This window comes from Vicia villosa, linkage group LG1, assembly GCF_029867415.1.
Source record: "Vicia villosa cultivar HV-30 ecotype Madison, WI linkage group LG1, Vvil1.0, whole genome shotgun sequence".
NCBI lineage: Eukaryota > Viridiplantae > Streptophyta > Magnoliopsida > Fabales > Fabaceae > Vicia > Vicia villosa.
In genome coordinates this window covers 70,048,725-70,066,665 of record NC_081180.1, presented here as the reverse complement: position 1 = coordinate 70,066,665, position 17,941 = coordinate 70,048,725, and positions in this window count along the sequence as shown.

Sequence of the window (17,941 nt, the reverse complement as noted above, 5' to 3'; positions counted from 1 at the left end):
ATAACTGCGGTGTTTAGGAATTGAAACAATGCCTGTACATCGTCAGCAGGATCTTTGTTCCAAAAGCATACAATTAGTAGTTCATGTGTTTTTGATTTTCATCATTCTCCTTTTTTAGTTGCTTAAGACAAATGGGTGAAGTATCAATGAACATAATGACAAAGATGAAATGATTTGAGAAAAACATGTATATTGCATTATTTTTATTTATTCAAACAGAATGAGTTTCTTATAATGAATAGTACTTGATAACAACAAAAGTAATACAATTGAAAATAGTAAAAAAATCTATACAATGGGAAGCTTGGCCTTATTCTGATGCAAATGAAATGTTCTCTGACAAACACAAAGTTTTTTATGGTCCACTGGTGGAAGGTGCCTTATGAGGAGGCATGAGATTCTCTGATAATAGCTTGATCTTGTTTGTAATTCCCCATGATTCTTTGTCTGTTGTCTTGTCAGATATCGGTGTGGAGGAATCGTCTTGACTGATCTGATGGAGAGGAAGAGTGTAAGAGTCTTGGTAACCATGGATGCACATGCATGAATGCAAAATGTTAATGAAGATGCAAATGTATCATAAATCAGGATCAAGGCCTCTTGGATAACAACTTCTCATGGTCAATAAGATATGGTCGAATCCTCCAGATTCAGAGGTTCGACGTTGCTTTCTTGATAAATAGTATGTGCATAAGTCAAATGAGGTCGAATACTCCAGATTCAGAGGTTCGACGTTGATTCTGATAGATAACTGATGTAGAACTTTTGTATAAGTCAAATGAGGTCGAATCCTCCAGATTCAGAGGTTCGACATTGATTCTGATAGATAACTGGTGTAGAACTTCTGTATAAGTCAAATGAGGTCGAATCCTCCAGATTCAGAGGTTCGACGTTGATTCTGATAGATAACTGATGTAGAACTTCTGTATAAGTCAAATGTTCCAGGATCAAAGGTTCGACGCCTTTTTAAATACCAAGAGAACCAATAGTCACCAACAGAACATGTACTTGCACCTGTATAGAATATGATTCCCTCCCCACTCACGGGTGTAGTCTAGGTCAGGGTAGGTCAAAATGGCAACCAGCGTTATCAGTTCTCCTGAAATACCACCATTGTTGCATCTACATGCCAACGATGATACCCCATTTGAACCTCGACTGGGCGTGGGTCTCATGATCGCACTAGACAAGACCTGACATCTCATCGGCGTCATGACTATCCACTCTATCCTAGGTATCCTATGTGTCAACTCTGGCCTGGGTATTGGGCCTTTTACCTCATAGAAACAACCCACCCAACCTGCAAACAGAGAAAATATGTGGCCCCCACGGAGACCCATAATATAGTCCAGAATGCGAGAAAATAAACATGATATGCAAGCAATAAATAGTCATGATATGCAAGCATAAAATAAATGAAGCGGAGTATAAGCAATATATAAGCACACCCAAAAAACAGACAAACAAACAAAGGCTAGGATCGACTCGCTAAATACGGACCCGCAATAGGTCTAACGTCCCCAGCAGAGTCGCCAGCTGTCGCACGCTCGCGAAAATGAACAGAGTCGCCACCAATATATTTATCCCAAAGAAGGAAAGGAATATCGGAAAACCTAGAATAAAGAAAGGATAAGAAAAGGTCTTTCGACCAGAGATAGGGTACGGGAGTCGGTTACGCGAGGGGAAGGTACTAGCACCCCTCACGCCCATCGTATTCGATGGTATCCACCTATGTTTGTTGCTATCTAAAGGGTGTATAAATCTAAAGCTTAATTACTAAGGGAATGCATGCAAATGAAAGAAAAGAAACACGGGGAAAATAAGGTTTATAAATAGTTGTGCTCGCTTAGGCCCCGCGACCCAATGCCTACGTATCCTTTTCAGGAATCAGAGCGCCGTAGTTCGGCTCACATGTTTTTGTTTGTTTTTGTGTTTTTTAGTTGAACAGTTACATTCGCACTCCGCTGCTCGACCTCTGGAGTCTTAAGCTGGGAATGGAGCGGAAGTAACGTGCTCTTAAGGAGAAAGAATGCCCTGAAGGCAAGAGAAGGAATGCCTCGGAGGCAAGAGAGAGAAGAGAGAAAATTGGTTTGTGTCTTTTAGGTGTAATTCCATGATGGACGAAAACCCACTACAAGGCTTCGCATCACTTCCTTACTTTGTTTAGGTCTGAGCCTTTATTAGATATTTTGAAATGTTTTTGGTTGGGTGTCTTTTAAGGGAAATTAATTTGTGACTTGAATCATGCCATAAAAAAGGAGTTTTTTGAATATTTAGAGAATGCACATCGAGGCCTACGCCACAATCGTTTCTCTAAATGAAATACAGTTTTTGAATAATTAGAGAATGCACATCGAGGCCTACGCCACAATCGTTTCTCTAAATGAAATACAATTTTTGGATATTTAGAGAATGCACATCGAGGCCTACGCCACAATCGTTTCTCTAAATAACGGTTAAGAAATACACCGAGACCTACGCCTCAATCATTTCTCTTCCGCTAAGTGGGAAAGAACATACATCGGGGCCTACGCCCCAATCATTTCTTTCACACTAAAAAAAAAGGCATTAGCATGATTCGCGTCGTCCTTTATTAATGTTTTAAAGAAGTTGAAAAGAAAAAGGAGAAGAGAACTAGCCTAAAATGATCAACTAGCCTAATGTTATGATTATACCTAAATGTTAGGATTTCAAAGGGAAGACTAACCTAAAAGTCATGGATTATGGGTCCTAAAATTCTAAAGGAACACACAAGTGAAACCACAATTACAAGTAAAAATTACAAGTAAACAATGGTACAAAATTAGTACACAAATTGACTAAAATAATGACTTGAAAATATAGCACCAAACATGAATGATTCAAAATATAGTGTGAAATTGAATTAAAAGATACTATTTATTTTTATGATTTTTATATGACAAAATATGTACTAAAAGTCTAAAATGATAAGAGAAAATTAGCATTTTAATTACTCAAAGAAATGATAAAAATCTAATTAAAATCTAAATTCTAGTAATTGAGAAAATAGAAACAGGGGTGTAAAATGAATCTATAGTGGTGAATAGCAGGCGCAAGGCCCAGTCAAATCAAGGCCCAGTAGACTATTTTTTGTTGAACAGATTTTTGTATGCAAAAGGATGGTGACGGGCCAAGTGGGGTGTGATCAGCAAAACGGCCCAAGATTGGTTTTTTGTTATAGTTTTGATCCATGTAGCTATTCAGATTCTTATTCAGAACAATAATAAATAAAGAAATAAATAATTACTTAAAAAAAATATAAAAAAGCATAATTGAAAGGGGATTAGGGTTGCACCTGTGTCGATCCAAGTTCTCAAACGTGCTAACCTCTTCGTCCCACTCTCTCTTGACGGCGGCGCGGCTTCAACCTTCTCCGATCGGTGAAATCTCTCCGATCTCCACAAATCACACTATTCCTCTTCTCTTCGACTCAGTCTCATATCTCGTTCTCGAACTCGCTCTAACCCTCCGTGAAACTCTCTCAATTCGATCCTCATTCTCTGTTCGATCCTTCTTCTTGTTGTTGCTCGTTTCTGAATCTTGATGTGATACTGTTGTTATTGTTGTTTGCAGCGATGAAGATCGAAGGAAATATCGATTGGAGATGAGGTTGTGACTCGGTATTGTGGTTCTTGTGCGCGAAGATGATGCGAAGATCTGATGTTTGCAGTGTCAAAGTTGCACGTGATGAAGCTGATGATGAACATTGGCGGAGATTGATGGAGTAACGACTGAAAGATTCATACGAATTCCGTTTTCGCCGCAGATTCGAAGATGAAGAGGATTGAGGCGTGGTGATTGATGGAGGTCTCGTTCAGAACTTGTTATGGATTATGTGAGAGCTTTTTTTTGTTGAATTCAATGGAGAAGAAGATTGGATGAAGATTGAAGATTGAGGATTGATTGAATGATGAAGGTGGTGATGGAACCAGGAGGTGGAGAGTGAATCGAGAGATGAATGAAGGGGAGACCTGATTTTATAGAGCCAATTCTCAGGTTAGCTCAACTCTTTTTCTGTTAACTGTTTCAGTTAAATTCTGTTAGAGTCCTGTAACTGATTCTGTTGGAGGTTATATGTCAGTTGGTTAGAGATTATAAAAAGTTAGTTACATGTTAGTTAAGATTCTGTTATGACTTGTTGTGAAGTTAGTTAGGGAGTTTGTTATAGATGCTGTTAGGTTTCCTTTTGTGACTATATGCAGGGTCTTGATTATAGGTTTGGTTGTGAGTTCAAATAAATGGCTTGTTTAAAACTGAACTGTTAGTTATGTGATGTTGAAGTGTTATAACTGTTAAAAACAGTTGATAGGCTGGGAACACGGTTATGAAAGAAGAGGTTAAGGGTCAAGCTTTGTTGGTAACTGTCAGTGAGTGAATAAATGTTAATTGTCCTTTTATATGATGTGTAGGTGTGAATATAACTTTGTGCAAGGCTATTTGTATTGGTTTATTTATGTGTGTGTTGATTTGTTGCAGGTTTGAAAAGGAAGGGAGGCTAGCAAGAGGACAAGATTGACTGGTGTGTTTGGAGCATGCTGAAGCCGGAAATGGCGTAGAAAAAAATGAAGCAATTAGTTTTAAAATAGCTTAAATTGTAATGTACTATGGTTTTTGTAACAAAACATGACTCGTCTCTTTTTTGTAAATATAATTGGGTTTGTAATGGACTAGATAAACTTCAAAAAGAAGTGAATGATGTAAGGTTGGGCTTGTGGTAAATGGATAGTTGGCTTTTTGTGATAAATACCATTTTTGAAGTTTGGAAATTTGTAGTGAATGGATTTTGTGGAATTGTGATTTTGTTGTCATGGACTTGGCCCTTTTGGTAAAGAACATGGTTTTGGATTTTGTAATGAGCATTTGGGTTATGGGATGATATTGAATAGTGTTGAATCGAGTGATGTTTGTCTCATACTTTAATTTATGATGGCCTCTTTATCATCACATGAAATAAGGAAATAAACTCTAATCTAGGTTCCAGGAGAACTTTAGTCGAAGCGAACTTGCAGAAGACAATGAAACCTTAGTTCAGCATAAGACCTTTGATCCCATGTCTCAAATTACTTCGTGAATGAATGCAAGGTTATGTATATGACCTATGGAAGTATGCAGATGAATGAGAACCATAAGCCAAGTGGATGTAAAATTAAGTGGGCAAATTTTGGGGTGCAACACCTACTACCTACATTCCAATAAGAGTCATGCTCTCGTTCTTGTTACACCACCCTTGGATCACAAAAAAATATTGTTCTTGGAAATGTTCTATGCGTATTGCATTGATCTCCAAGAACAAAGAAAATTTTGTTAAATGCACACTTCCAAACCCTTATGTATTTGGTTCTATCTACTATTCTTGAGTTCAATGTAATACAATAGTTTTAACTTGGATTCATCGTTTTGTTATTGTGTTAAATCTCAAGACTTGTTTCTCAATAAGTTATGTTTTTAGAATCTCTAATATTCAAGAAAAATTATACAAGATTATACAAGGAAGTCTTGATGTTTCCGATTATTTTACAAAGATAAGGTCTTATGGGATGAATTGAAAAACTACAAGCCTATTTCCCATTTGTAAATGTTTGATTCTTTAGAGTTGTGATGACATTCTGTTATACCCCAAAATTTGCCCGCATCTTTTTTCAAGAAAACTCCAATCTGAAAATTAAGAGTCTCATATAATCATGGATTTTTATTTCAACAAATATCCTGACATATGAAATACTTAGTTTTTAGAATTTTTCTTATACAGTAATTTGGCTTGCAGTTGAATTTATTCTTACGCAAACGCCAAATACTGTTTATTACTTCACACATGCTATTTATTTATTTACAGATAAATAGTACTGACACAATTGGTACAGAGTTAAATCTTTTTGCAGGCGCAGAATCAGGAAACTCATACTGTACTGGTAACAGTATATTAGTTATTTATTATGTCTGTGTTTTTTTAACAAGTCATGTAAATAAACTTTCATTTTTCACATAAAACATAAAACAAAAACAACAAAAAAAGAAAATTAACTTTGACTGTTGATTTTTCACTCTAACTGCTACATCAATACCTGAACAGTCAGTCGACAGCCAAACTGCTGGCAGTACAATTCTCAGTGTTTTATACCATCAATCAAATCAATCTTTCACAATTCAAAATTCCAAGATTTTTGTGCTAGAAGTCTTCTGAATATCACGCGATTAGCAGAAACTCAGCACTGCACAAAAGTCAGGTACGCTTAACTGTCTCCTACATAAACAGTCCCTAATCAGGGTTTTTCTTGTTTTTACAGGAGCAACAAGTTTTTGAGAGCTCAAATGGATTTCATACACATCCATATATCTCAAAGTACCATCATACAAATTTTCAAACTTCAATTCATTCAGACGCACCGTCAGCAGCTCAAACAGTCAACAGACGACCCGTTTGACCAAAAAAGTCAACAGACAGTCAAAAATGAAATTTTTTGTCAAAGTCCATATTTTGTCAAAGGATTCATCATTTGATCATTGGATGATCATAATTCATCAAGGAAAGATCAAAAATCAACAAAACCCTAAGATTCAAAATTAGGGTTTTTGCCTGAAAAGTCAACTCAACTTTGACTGATCATAACTCTCTCATCCTTCATCCAAAAAATTCAAACCAAAGCTTGTTTTGAAGGAAATTCAATTATCTTTCAAATTCCATTGATCCCATGGTCATTGGATTCACCATTTGAAAAATATGACCAAAGACATTACAGGTCATTTTCAAAGTCAACAAAAAGACACTTTTTTCAAAAGGACACACAAGGAGCTTCAAAAATCATTTTGACATGAGACCAAAGGCATTGGTTAGAGGACTCTTTGAGGTTTCCAAAAAGTGCAAGATCTCCTTCATATGACAAAAATTGAAGGATTTACACCTTGTTGAAGTTGGCTAAATTTTGGGAAAATACATGAAATCAACATTGTTCAAAATGGCATTTTTTCCAAATGGGGCCAAGTTTTCAGCATTCAAACATCATTTCCATGTTACTATGGGCCTCCCACGACCAAGACTAAGCCCACATCATTTTTTATCCATTTTTGGCATAATTTTATCTTATTTTAAGATTAAAATTAAAAAAGAAAATGAAATGGATAAAGAATAGCTTGTATTCCAAGCATGACTCATTCAACTCTGTCCCAAAGCAAAGTACAGCAGAGGAGAAGAAGAAAATCAAGCCATGGTGGCTTAAAGGCAAAGCTACCAATGTTGAAAAAGTCAAGATTCCAAAAAAACTCATCAATGCTTTTGGCTTAGTTTCTAAGCACTCTAATGCTTATAAATAGGCTATAGCACTTCAGTAATAAAGGAGACAGAAATTGAGAGCAAAACTCTTGCTTGTAACACACTTGTAATCTCTTAAAATATTCAAAGAATTTTGAAATTCGAATTCCAAATTTAAGTCACTTTCCATTCAAACTAAACACTCAAACACGTTCCTTGAACTTCACTGAACATATCCAGATCATTTGCAAGCTCTGAAACTCCTTGAATCAAACGCTACAGGTCTCGATTCATCCAAACTAAAACTGACTTGTGTCTCATAACCCAAGCATATCTAGCACGATGTAGACATATATTTGAACTTGGTGTGGTGTGTAGATCATTTCTGGAGCTTTAATTGAGTTTTAGATGCTTACGCACGAAGATACCATTTTAGGGTTCTTAAGCTAAAATTTGGGATCCTCTGATTTAGGCAAAATTAGAAGAAACCAATGACATATTTGAACTCAGGGGACGATTTTAAGCTTAACCATGGTCTCCTAAGTAATTTATATTGCTTGTATGAAATTTTGACATGTGCAGGTCTTGTAGCTACGGACGAAAACCGTCACTAAAGGCTTTACCTACAGTTGCAGAGCCTATAGCAACGGAGAGAGGAAGAAGATGAAGGCGTGGCAGGCTCTGGTTGGCCAGAATGCGCGCGCCAGCTTTTATTCAAATTCTTGGATCCTGTGTTGCGCTGTCCATGCTTTTGTCATGCTCCTCAAAATCTGAGCCCTCTGATTCACTTCCAGTCAGATCCAACGTGCCAGATCTCTCACCACACCATACTCCTTCATTAATTTACACACAGGATCAGTATCCTTTTTATTTTCTATTTTATTTTCTATTTTATTTTAATTTCTTTGTTAAATTAATCAAAAATAGTTTTAAAAATCCAAAAAAATACACAAAAAATATTTTTAGACTTCTAAAATAATATATTATTTTCTGAAATAAAAATATTTTATTTTTCTTCATAATTTCAATATTTTGCATAATTAATTAGTATATATTTATATATTTGCTTTTTAATTATTCTAACCAATCAAAAAATCATAAAAAAAATTGTTCTTTATGTTAAATATTGTTTATATATTATAAACTAATTTTGTACATATTTTGAATAATTTTCTCTCTAAGTTTTAATTATTCGTATAATTATTTGCATAATTATGTTTTAATTAACTTAAATCAATTTCAAATCAATTTCCAAAAATTCCAAAAAAATTAGTTTTTGTTTTAAAATTAATTAACAAATATTTTGTACATATTTTAAACTTAATTTCTAGGTTTAAATCTATTTTCATCTTTTTTCTTCATTTTAATTTAATTAATCATGCATTAATTATAATTAAAACCAATCATAAAAAATCCAAAAACATGCCTTTTATTTTTCTTGCAATTTAAAATTCCTAGATAAATGTATAGGATGTCAAATTCATGTAAATAGGCTAGTTTACGTTTCCTGCACAATCGATGTAATAGCGTAGATTTACTTTCCGCACTTTACATTTCCGCACTTTAATTTCCAGCACATATAAACTGCGTGTATGTCAAAGATAAAATTGAACCGTTAGATCACTAACTTCAAAGATAAATATCAGAATCCAATCACAATCACACTTGCACCTCTTAAGGTAATCCCTTCTCATTCCTTTCAAAATCAAAGTCAAAATTCCACTGTTTTGAGTACAAAATCGAACCTTGCTTTTATATCCGGTGAAAGGATAGATTTTTAAAGGAAATAGGATAAAGACCTTACAACTCAGGGTAGACCTCCTAGTTTGCTTGCTCAAATCAAAACAAACAAAATTCTCATACACTGTTGTTTTTACAAAACTTTCCAAAAAGGCAATACTTTGTATACATCCAAACACGGATTATTACAAAGTTAACGTTCTTTTCAAAACATCTTTCGAAAGATAAACAAGCATTTTGTATACATCCACACACGGATCATTACAAAATTCAATTTACAAAGGTATTTGAAACCACATATGAGCAATTTCAGAGCAATTGAAAAGTGATCGAAAAACAAGTGAGCTAAGCAAACTTAAGAGCCCATGGATAACCATGGATACAAAGGGTGCTAACACCTTCCCTTTGTATAACCTACCCCCTTACCCAGAATTTCTTAAAGGTCTTTTTTCTGTTTCTTTTATAAACCTTTCCTTAATTGGATAAAATAAAAGGTCGGTGGCGACTCTGTGATATTTTCAAAAAATGCGAAAGCATTAAACGACAAAAAAGAGTCAGTTCACGTATCTCTACAGATCAGAGGTATGGCCCGGTATTAAAAAAAATCGGAGGTCCACAGAACTGGCGACTCTGCTGGGGAGATACTTTCAAAAACAAAATGTTTTCAAAAGGGGTTACCTTAAGAGAATAGATCACTTCGATGTTTTCAATTGATTGACTTGATTGCTCTATTTTTCAAAGGTTTGTTTGGGTATTTTGCTTGTGTGAAAGATTCTAACCCGAATCTCGAGATACCTTAAGTATATGACAATAGACCAAGGAAACTGTACGGCATGTACCGATACGGTTGATCTGGTAGTCATCGTTAGTGTGATACTTTGGTTTATACTGATGTCCCTTGAAAACGATCAAGGAGTATATTAGGCTTCCGAAATGTCATTAAACACTAATTTGTCTTAGAACCTTTTTAGTTGAACTTGACTTGTGGCCTTTTAAGTGGCTAGCTTTGAAATTGATCGAAGTTAGTTATCCTCGAGGAATATTTTGATCGGCCGCTCGAGCGCCGTATTGAGATGTTACTTCCAAGGATCATAGAACCCGAATCCAATTCTAGGACAGGTTTTAACCAACTCAACTTCAGTGGGGAGGGTATCACCTATCAGCTCCATGCAAGCCTTTAAACCTAAGGCTATTGTTTGATTTGTTTTTGTGTGCCACATGTTTGCATCATAAGCATATCATTTTTGCACCAAACACTTCAAGGATCAAAGAGTTTACCTTTGTTTTTGCAGGTAATGGCTCCCGCCACCGAAGATTACATCCGAATCAACATCTCAACGGTACCATCTGAACTAAAAGACTTAGTGTCAGAATTCCCCTGGAATGTTCATTTCACTGAAAGGCATGGTCACCTACTCCATTTGGTTACCTCAAAATTTGAAGAAGACATGATACGGGTCCTGTTCCAGTTCTTTGACCCTGAACATCATTGCTTTACCTTTCCTGATTACCAGTTGGTACCCACTTTGGAAGAATTCTCTGAACTAATTGGATTGCCTGTTCGAAATCAATTACCTTTCACTGGTTTAGAAAGGATTCCAAAACCTGAAGTCATTGCTGCTGCTTTACATCTGCGGAAATCAGAAATCGAGTCCAATTGGGAAACAAAGAGTGGAGTTAAGGGTTTACTTGCCAAATTCTTATTGGAAAAGGCTCGACTACTGCTAGAAAACAAAAGTTATCCAGCTTTTGAGGAAGTTATGGCACTTTTGATCTATGGGTTGGTTTTATTCCCAAATCCCGACCAGTTCATAAGTGTACACATCATCAACCTTTTCCTAATCCGTAACCCGGTACCAACATTGCTGGGAGACATTCTACATTCTCTACACACTCGTACCATGAAGAAACGAGGAACTCTCATGTGCTGTATACCACTACTGGCTAGGTGGTTTACATTTCATCTTCCCCGATCAGTGTTGAGAAATGAACAAAGAATGCATTGGTCTCGCAGGATTATGTCTTTGTCTCATTCAGATATCCGGTGGAACAACTTCTTTCAAAGAGACATTACTATCATTGATCATTGTGGAGAATACCCTAATGTGCCACTCCTTGGCATCAAAGGAGGCATCACTTACAATCCCTCTATAGCTCTACGCCAATTCGGATATGCAAGGAGCAACGGTCCTCATGACATGATTATCCATGGCATTGTGTTTGATTACGAGAATGATTCTCATAGACACCGACGAAGGTTCATACATGCATGGGGCAGTGTCTATAGAATAGAAAGCAAAACTCTGGGGCAATGGAATTCTATTCCTATGGAACCCTACCTCAGATGGGTCTGCACTCATGCTCAGAAACTCCTTATGCCATATCCTGCTGTTCTACCTGTGACTATTGAACCAGAGGTCGAAGGATATGAACCTCAAGTTATTCTACACCCGGATATGCCAACTGACCTAGAAGAGTTGCAAAAATCTTGGGTTCAACTCAAAGAGGAAAGAGACACCTTCAAATCATACTGTCAAGACTATGAGAGAAGGATATTGGAGCTCACCGGACAGCTTCAAGAAGAACAGCAGATCAACACATTCCTGGGGGCAAAGAGAAAGCGTCCACGGGAGACCTGAAGGATCATTTATTTTATTTCTGTCTTGTAAGCCCAAATGAGGCAAAGAAAAAAGAAAAAAGAAGCAAAAAAAAAGAAATAAATTGATTAACTAACGTTTGTTTCTTCTTTAACAAATCTAAACTCTAAGATCCTTGAAACATTGCACACACATTTCACTTCATGCATTGCATATACATTTCATACATTGCATTCATATACATTGCATATACACTTCATACATTGCATACACATGGCATCCAGTCATACACATTGCATAACAGGTTCACATGACGGATTTCTCATCTTCTCGCTGTTTATTTCAGTCAGAAGAGATGGAATCCGAAATGAGCATCAAGAATCTCGAAGCACAGAATGCCCAAGTTCAAGTGGCAATTCTGGAACTGGCAAAGGGGCAGCAAGAACTGAAAGCCCTGATAATCAAGAAGAAAAAGAAGCCCAAAGGATCTGTAGGTGTGAGTCACCTGAGAAGAAAGATCAAAATTCCAGTCAAAAAGTTCACAAAGCCACCGATCCCTGAAACAGTCGGTGATGATGAGCAAGAAGACAATCAAAGCAACCAGGGTTCTGCTAAACCCTCTCTCTCTTCAAATGAAGAAAATGATCATTCTGGGGACGAACCGGATAATGAAAAATACCAACAGCTGGAAGACCGTATGAAAGCTATGGAGATACAAAAAATACCTGGCTTAGATTTCAATGATCTGGGGCTCATCTCGGATGTTGTTATCCCTCCAAAATTCAAAGTTCCTGTCTTTGCAAAATATGATGGAGTTTCTTGCCCGAAACTACATCTGAGATCCTATGTGAGGAAGATACAACCTCATACAACGGATAACAAATTGTGGATTCACTTCTTCCAAGAAAGTCTGTCGGGTACACAACTCGAGTGGTACTACCAGCTGGAAAATACCAAGGTTCATACTTGGGAAGAATTAGCTGCTGCTTTTTACAAACAGTACCAATACAATGCTGATCTTGCGCCAACCCGTACTCAACTAAGGGGCATGTCTATGGGACCAAAAGAAAGTTTTAAAGGATATGCACAAAAGTGGAGAGATATGGCTGGAAGGGTTCAACCACCCTTATCTGATCGCGAACTAGTTGACATGTTCATGGGCACTTTAACTGGCCCTTTCTATAGCCATTTGCTGGGAAGTTCATCATCAGGTTTCACTGACCTGATACTGACCGGAGAACGTGTCGAAAGTGGCATTCAAAATGGAAAAATTCAAATAGGTTCCACCTCTGGTACTACAAAAAGGCCCATCAGTGGGAGAAATGAGGTCAATGCAACTCAAATTCAAAAAAGTCGCAAAAGTGAGCAGCATCAATCTGTAGGGGCAGTTCTGATCTCCGCATCTGCACCTCAAAAAGATCAACAGCCAAAATATACGCATCGACCAGATGCACCAAGAAGAAATTTCACCAAAATCAACATGCCAATTTCTCAGGCATTGCAGCACTTGCTAAAAGCAGATCTGATCACCTTAAGAGGTCCTCCAAGGAATGTCAACACTTCCTCTCCGAATTATCGCCCTGATGCGACATGTGCCTATCACTCAAACTGTCCAGGACATGACGCAGATCACTGCTGGGCCTTGAAAAATAAAATACAAGATATGATAGATGCTGGTGAAATTGAGTTCGATCCTCCAGAAACTCCAAATGTCATCACTGCACCTATGCCAAAGCATGACAAAACTGTTAACGCTATCCTGGACACTGTTTACATCTATGATGTGAACGAATTATCAACTCCACTCTGCGAAGTCAAAGGAAAGCTAATCCGAGCTGGTTACTTCCCAGGGTGTGACCCCGACTGCTTTTATTGCTCATGCCTGCCCAATGGTTGTGAAAATCTGAGGATGGGAATTCAAAAGTGGATGGATCGCCGTATCATTATGTTTGAGAGGCTCCCTTCTATGGACGTGCTGTGCGAAGTCTTTGCAAACAGGATGAGAATAGAAGATGCCTCAGTGATCTCCAGCTTACCATTCAAAATCTCTGCCAAGCTCCATTCAAAATTTCTGCTACACTCAAAGTGGCATCAGTAGTCATTGCTAGTCCAACTCCATTTCCATACTCCTCAGACAAAGCTGTCCCATGGGGATATGACACTAATGTTTATGTTCATGGAGTTAAGCAGGGTACCTCGACTGAAGAGACCGCAAAGTTATCTACTCCAACTGTGGGTAATATTGTGGGTACCAGCAAGATCACGAGAAGTGGAAGAATCTTTTCACCAGAAATTTCTCCAAATGTTGCTGCTGGTCCAGTCCGAGTCCCAGTTCCTAATCAAAATGTCAACGCTCGAGGCAAAGAGCCACAAGTTGAACAAGTTCAAACCCCGGTGGAGATCACTGCTGAGGATCCATCAAAGCAAGAAATGGAGGAAATATTGAAAATCATCTGCAAGAGTGATTACAATATTGTTGAGCAACTGGGGCACACCGCTTCAAAAATCTCAATGCTATCTCTGCTAAAATATTCAGAAGCTCATGCCAAAGCTCTGATGAAGTTCCTAAAAGCTGCGCATGTGCCTCAAGAGATCTCAGTCGACCAATTTGAGAATTGTGTTGCCAATCTAACCGTGAGCAATGGTCTCGGTTTCTCCGATGTGGATCTAACCCCTGCTGGAAAAAATCACAACAAAGCCTTACATATCTCCATTGAATGTAATGGCACCACTCTATCTCATGTGCTAGTAGATAACGGTTCTTCTCTGAACGTGTTACCGAAAACAGTACTAGAAAAGCTTGACTTCGAAGGAATTGTGTTACAACCAAGCGATGTTGTGGTAAGAGCCTTTGACGGGTCAACCAGAACAGTATACGGAAAAGTGAATCTCCCAATCAGAGTGGGTTCTCAAATCTTTGATTCTATCTTTTACGTAATGGAAATTCACCCAGCCTACTCCTGTTTACTTGGACGCCCTTGGATACATGGGGCAAACGCTGTAACTTCTACCCTGCATCAGAAGTTAAAATATCCAGTAAAAGGAAAGATTGTCACAGTCTATGGCGAAGAGGAATATGTGGTTAGTCACCTAAGCAATTCCAAATATGTTGAGTTGGAGGACGAATTCATCGAAACTCCATGCCAATCATTTGAGGTGGTCTCCCCAGATGTCTCTACCACCAAGCATATTCCTGCTACTCCAACTACAACTATGGCTTCTCTCAAAGATGCCAAAGCCATGATTGAACAGGGTGATTGCACAGTATGGGGACAGCTTCCCGATATACCCTACAAGTCTGACAAGCTAGGCCTGGGCTATGATAGTGAAGGTCAAAAGAATGATCAAAGTCCTCGTTCTGGAGGATTGATGTCACACTTCGTCAGCCAAGAAGTAAACGCTATTGAAGATGAAGGAGTGTTCATAAACCATATCATTCAGCCATATCCAGATGAGATTCCACCCATTTCCATGGGAATGTGGGATGCTGTTCAAGAACCAAACGGCGGATATAATTATCAGTATGCCACACCTCAGAATTCTTATATTGCTATGGAGGACCTTACCCCGACTGGATGGGGTGATGAAGTTGGAAATGATCAAATTTTCACAAGTCCCGTCACTGAGCAATATCAAAATCCACCCAAAGAAGTATGGGACACGCTAGGAGAACCCAGCGGCAAATATGACTATATGGTGAAATATTCCGCTCCTCCGAGCTCACAAATTGCTATGGAGGACATTGTCCCAACTGGATGGGATGAACATTACGATGACAATTTCGCTCTTGAAAAAGCCAGGGAAATACCAAATAACGAGGGTTGCTTTCTGTCAGCATACACTCCTCACCAAGATGCACAAGTCTCTATTCAAGACATCATCCCGACTTCATGGGACGGCCTTATCGAGCATCTCGCTCAGCCAACAGAGATATCTCAGCCTGGGCTCTCGTATCCAGCAGAGTATATCCCTTATCCCGAAGGATCACCGGCTCATTTTCCCACTAATGAAATCAATGCTGTGGAAGATGAAAAAGACAACTGCAACTGGAACAGCTGGGTACCCCCTGCTCACAACAGTGGATTGAACAACTGGAAAGCTGAGGATGTGATCTCCTTTGACCAGGAGTAAATGCCATTTCCTGTTTTCTTTGTGTATAATGTGCAAAGATAAAAGTGGTTCCTGAACAATCGAACCATGAGCTTGAAAGCCGTGTGCCTTAGCACACTGGTCCTTCTATAAGGGCTTATCATATCATGATCATGTGCATTCAATAAAATCATGGGACGCTTGCATATTTAAATTTTGTGATCCTTTTTCCTTCTTTCTTCGCCTTCTAATAGCTATGTTTTTTCTTCACACACACTCACATAATTAACTTGCAGATTCACATACACTCTGGATCCAGTCAACAACGATTCTGCTATTGCCCGTCATGACTTTGAAAATCCGATCTACCAAACTGAGGACGAAAGTGAGGAAGATTGTGAAGTGCCAAGAGAACTTGCAAGGCTGCTAGAACAAGAAAACAAGGCCATACAGCCTCACGAGGAGCCAATTGAGGTCATCAACTTGGGCAGCAACGAAGAAAAGAAAGAAGTCAAAATAGGGGCTGATTTAGAACACAGCGTCAAGCAAAGACTGATTCAAATGCTGCGAGACTACGTCGAGATATTCGCCTGGTCCTATGAGGATATGCCAGGCCTTGACACGGACATTGTAGTTCATCGCCTACCAATCAAAGAAGGTAGCATTCCAGTCAAACAAAAACTACGAAGAAGTAGGCCTGATATGTCAAAAAAGATCAAAGACGAGGTTGAAAAACAGTTCAATGCCGGATTCCTAAAAGTTGTAAGTTATCCTCCTTGGATAGCTAACATCGTCCCTGTACCTAAAAAAGACGGGAAAGTCAGAATGTGCGTGGACTACAGAGATCTGAACCGGGCAAGTCCCAAAGATGATTTCCCTTTACCACACATCGATGTACTGGTTGACAATACCGCACAATGCAAGGTATTCTCCTTTATGGACGGATTCTCAGGGTACAATCAAATCAAGATGGCACCCGAAGACATGGAAAAAACAACCTTCACAACACCCTGGGGAACCTTTTGTTACAAAGTAATGCCCTTTGGTCTGAAAAACGCAGGAGCAACCTATCAACGTGCAATGGTAGCGCTATTTCATGATATGATTCATCAAGAAATAGAGGTGTATGTCGATGACATGATTGCAAAATCCAACACCGAGGAAGAACATCTGGGTCATTTACACAAGTTGTTTGACAGACTCAAGAAATACAAGTTGCGACTGAACCCAAATAAGTGTACCTTTGGAGTAAGATCCGGCAAACTCTTAGGTTTCATCGTCAGCAGCAAAGGTATTGAGGTTGATCCCGCCAAGGTTAAAGCCATTCAAGAAATGCCTATACCTCGTACCGAGAAACAAGTCAGAGGATTCTTGGGACGTCTGAATTACATCGCCCGATTTATTGCCCACATGACTACTACTTGTGTGCCGATCTTCAAACTGTTGAAGAAAGATCAAGTGGAAAGGTGGAATGACAAATGCCAGTTAGCCTTTGACAAAATCAAAGAATATCTCCAAAAACCTCCAATCTTGTTGCCACCTGTGGAAGGCAGACCTCTGATAATGTACCTAACTGTGTTAGAAGACTCAATGGGGTGTGTACTAGGACAACATGACGAATCCGGCCGAAAGGAGCACGCAATCTACTATCTTAGCAAAAAGTTTACCGATTGTGAAACAAGATACTCACTACTCGAAAAAACTTGTTGTGCCTTAGCTTGGGCAGCTCGCCGACTAAGACAGTACATGCTAAATCACACCACTTTCCTAATCTCCAAGATGGATCCCATCAAATACGTGTTCGAAAAACCTGCTCTCTCTGGAAGAATAGCGAGATGGCAAATGATCTTAACAGAATATGACATTCAATACACTTCACAAAAAGCAATCAAAGGAAGTGTGGTAGCTGATCATCTGGCTCATCAAGCAGTGGATGATTATCAAGCATTGAACTTTGACTTCCCAGACGAAGACATTATGCTAGTCAATGACTACAAACAACCAGGACCAGAAGAAGGACCCGAGCCAGGATCCCGGTGGACTATGGTTTTTGACGGAGCTTCTAATGCACTTGGCAATGGCATCGGAGCTGTGATCATTTCCCCCGCAGGAGGTCACACACCGTTCACTGCCAGGTTATGCTTCAATTGCACTAACAATATAGCCGAATACGAAGCATGTATTCTGGGTCTTAAAGCTGCAATCGATCTAAGAATCAAATTCCTGGAAGTCTACGGAGACTCGGCCT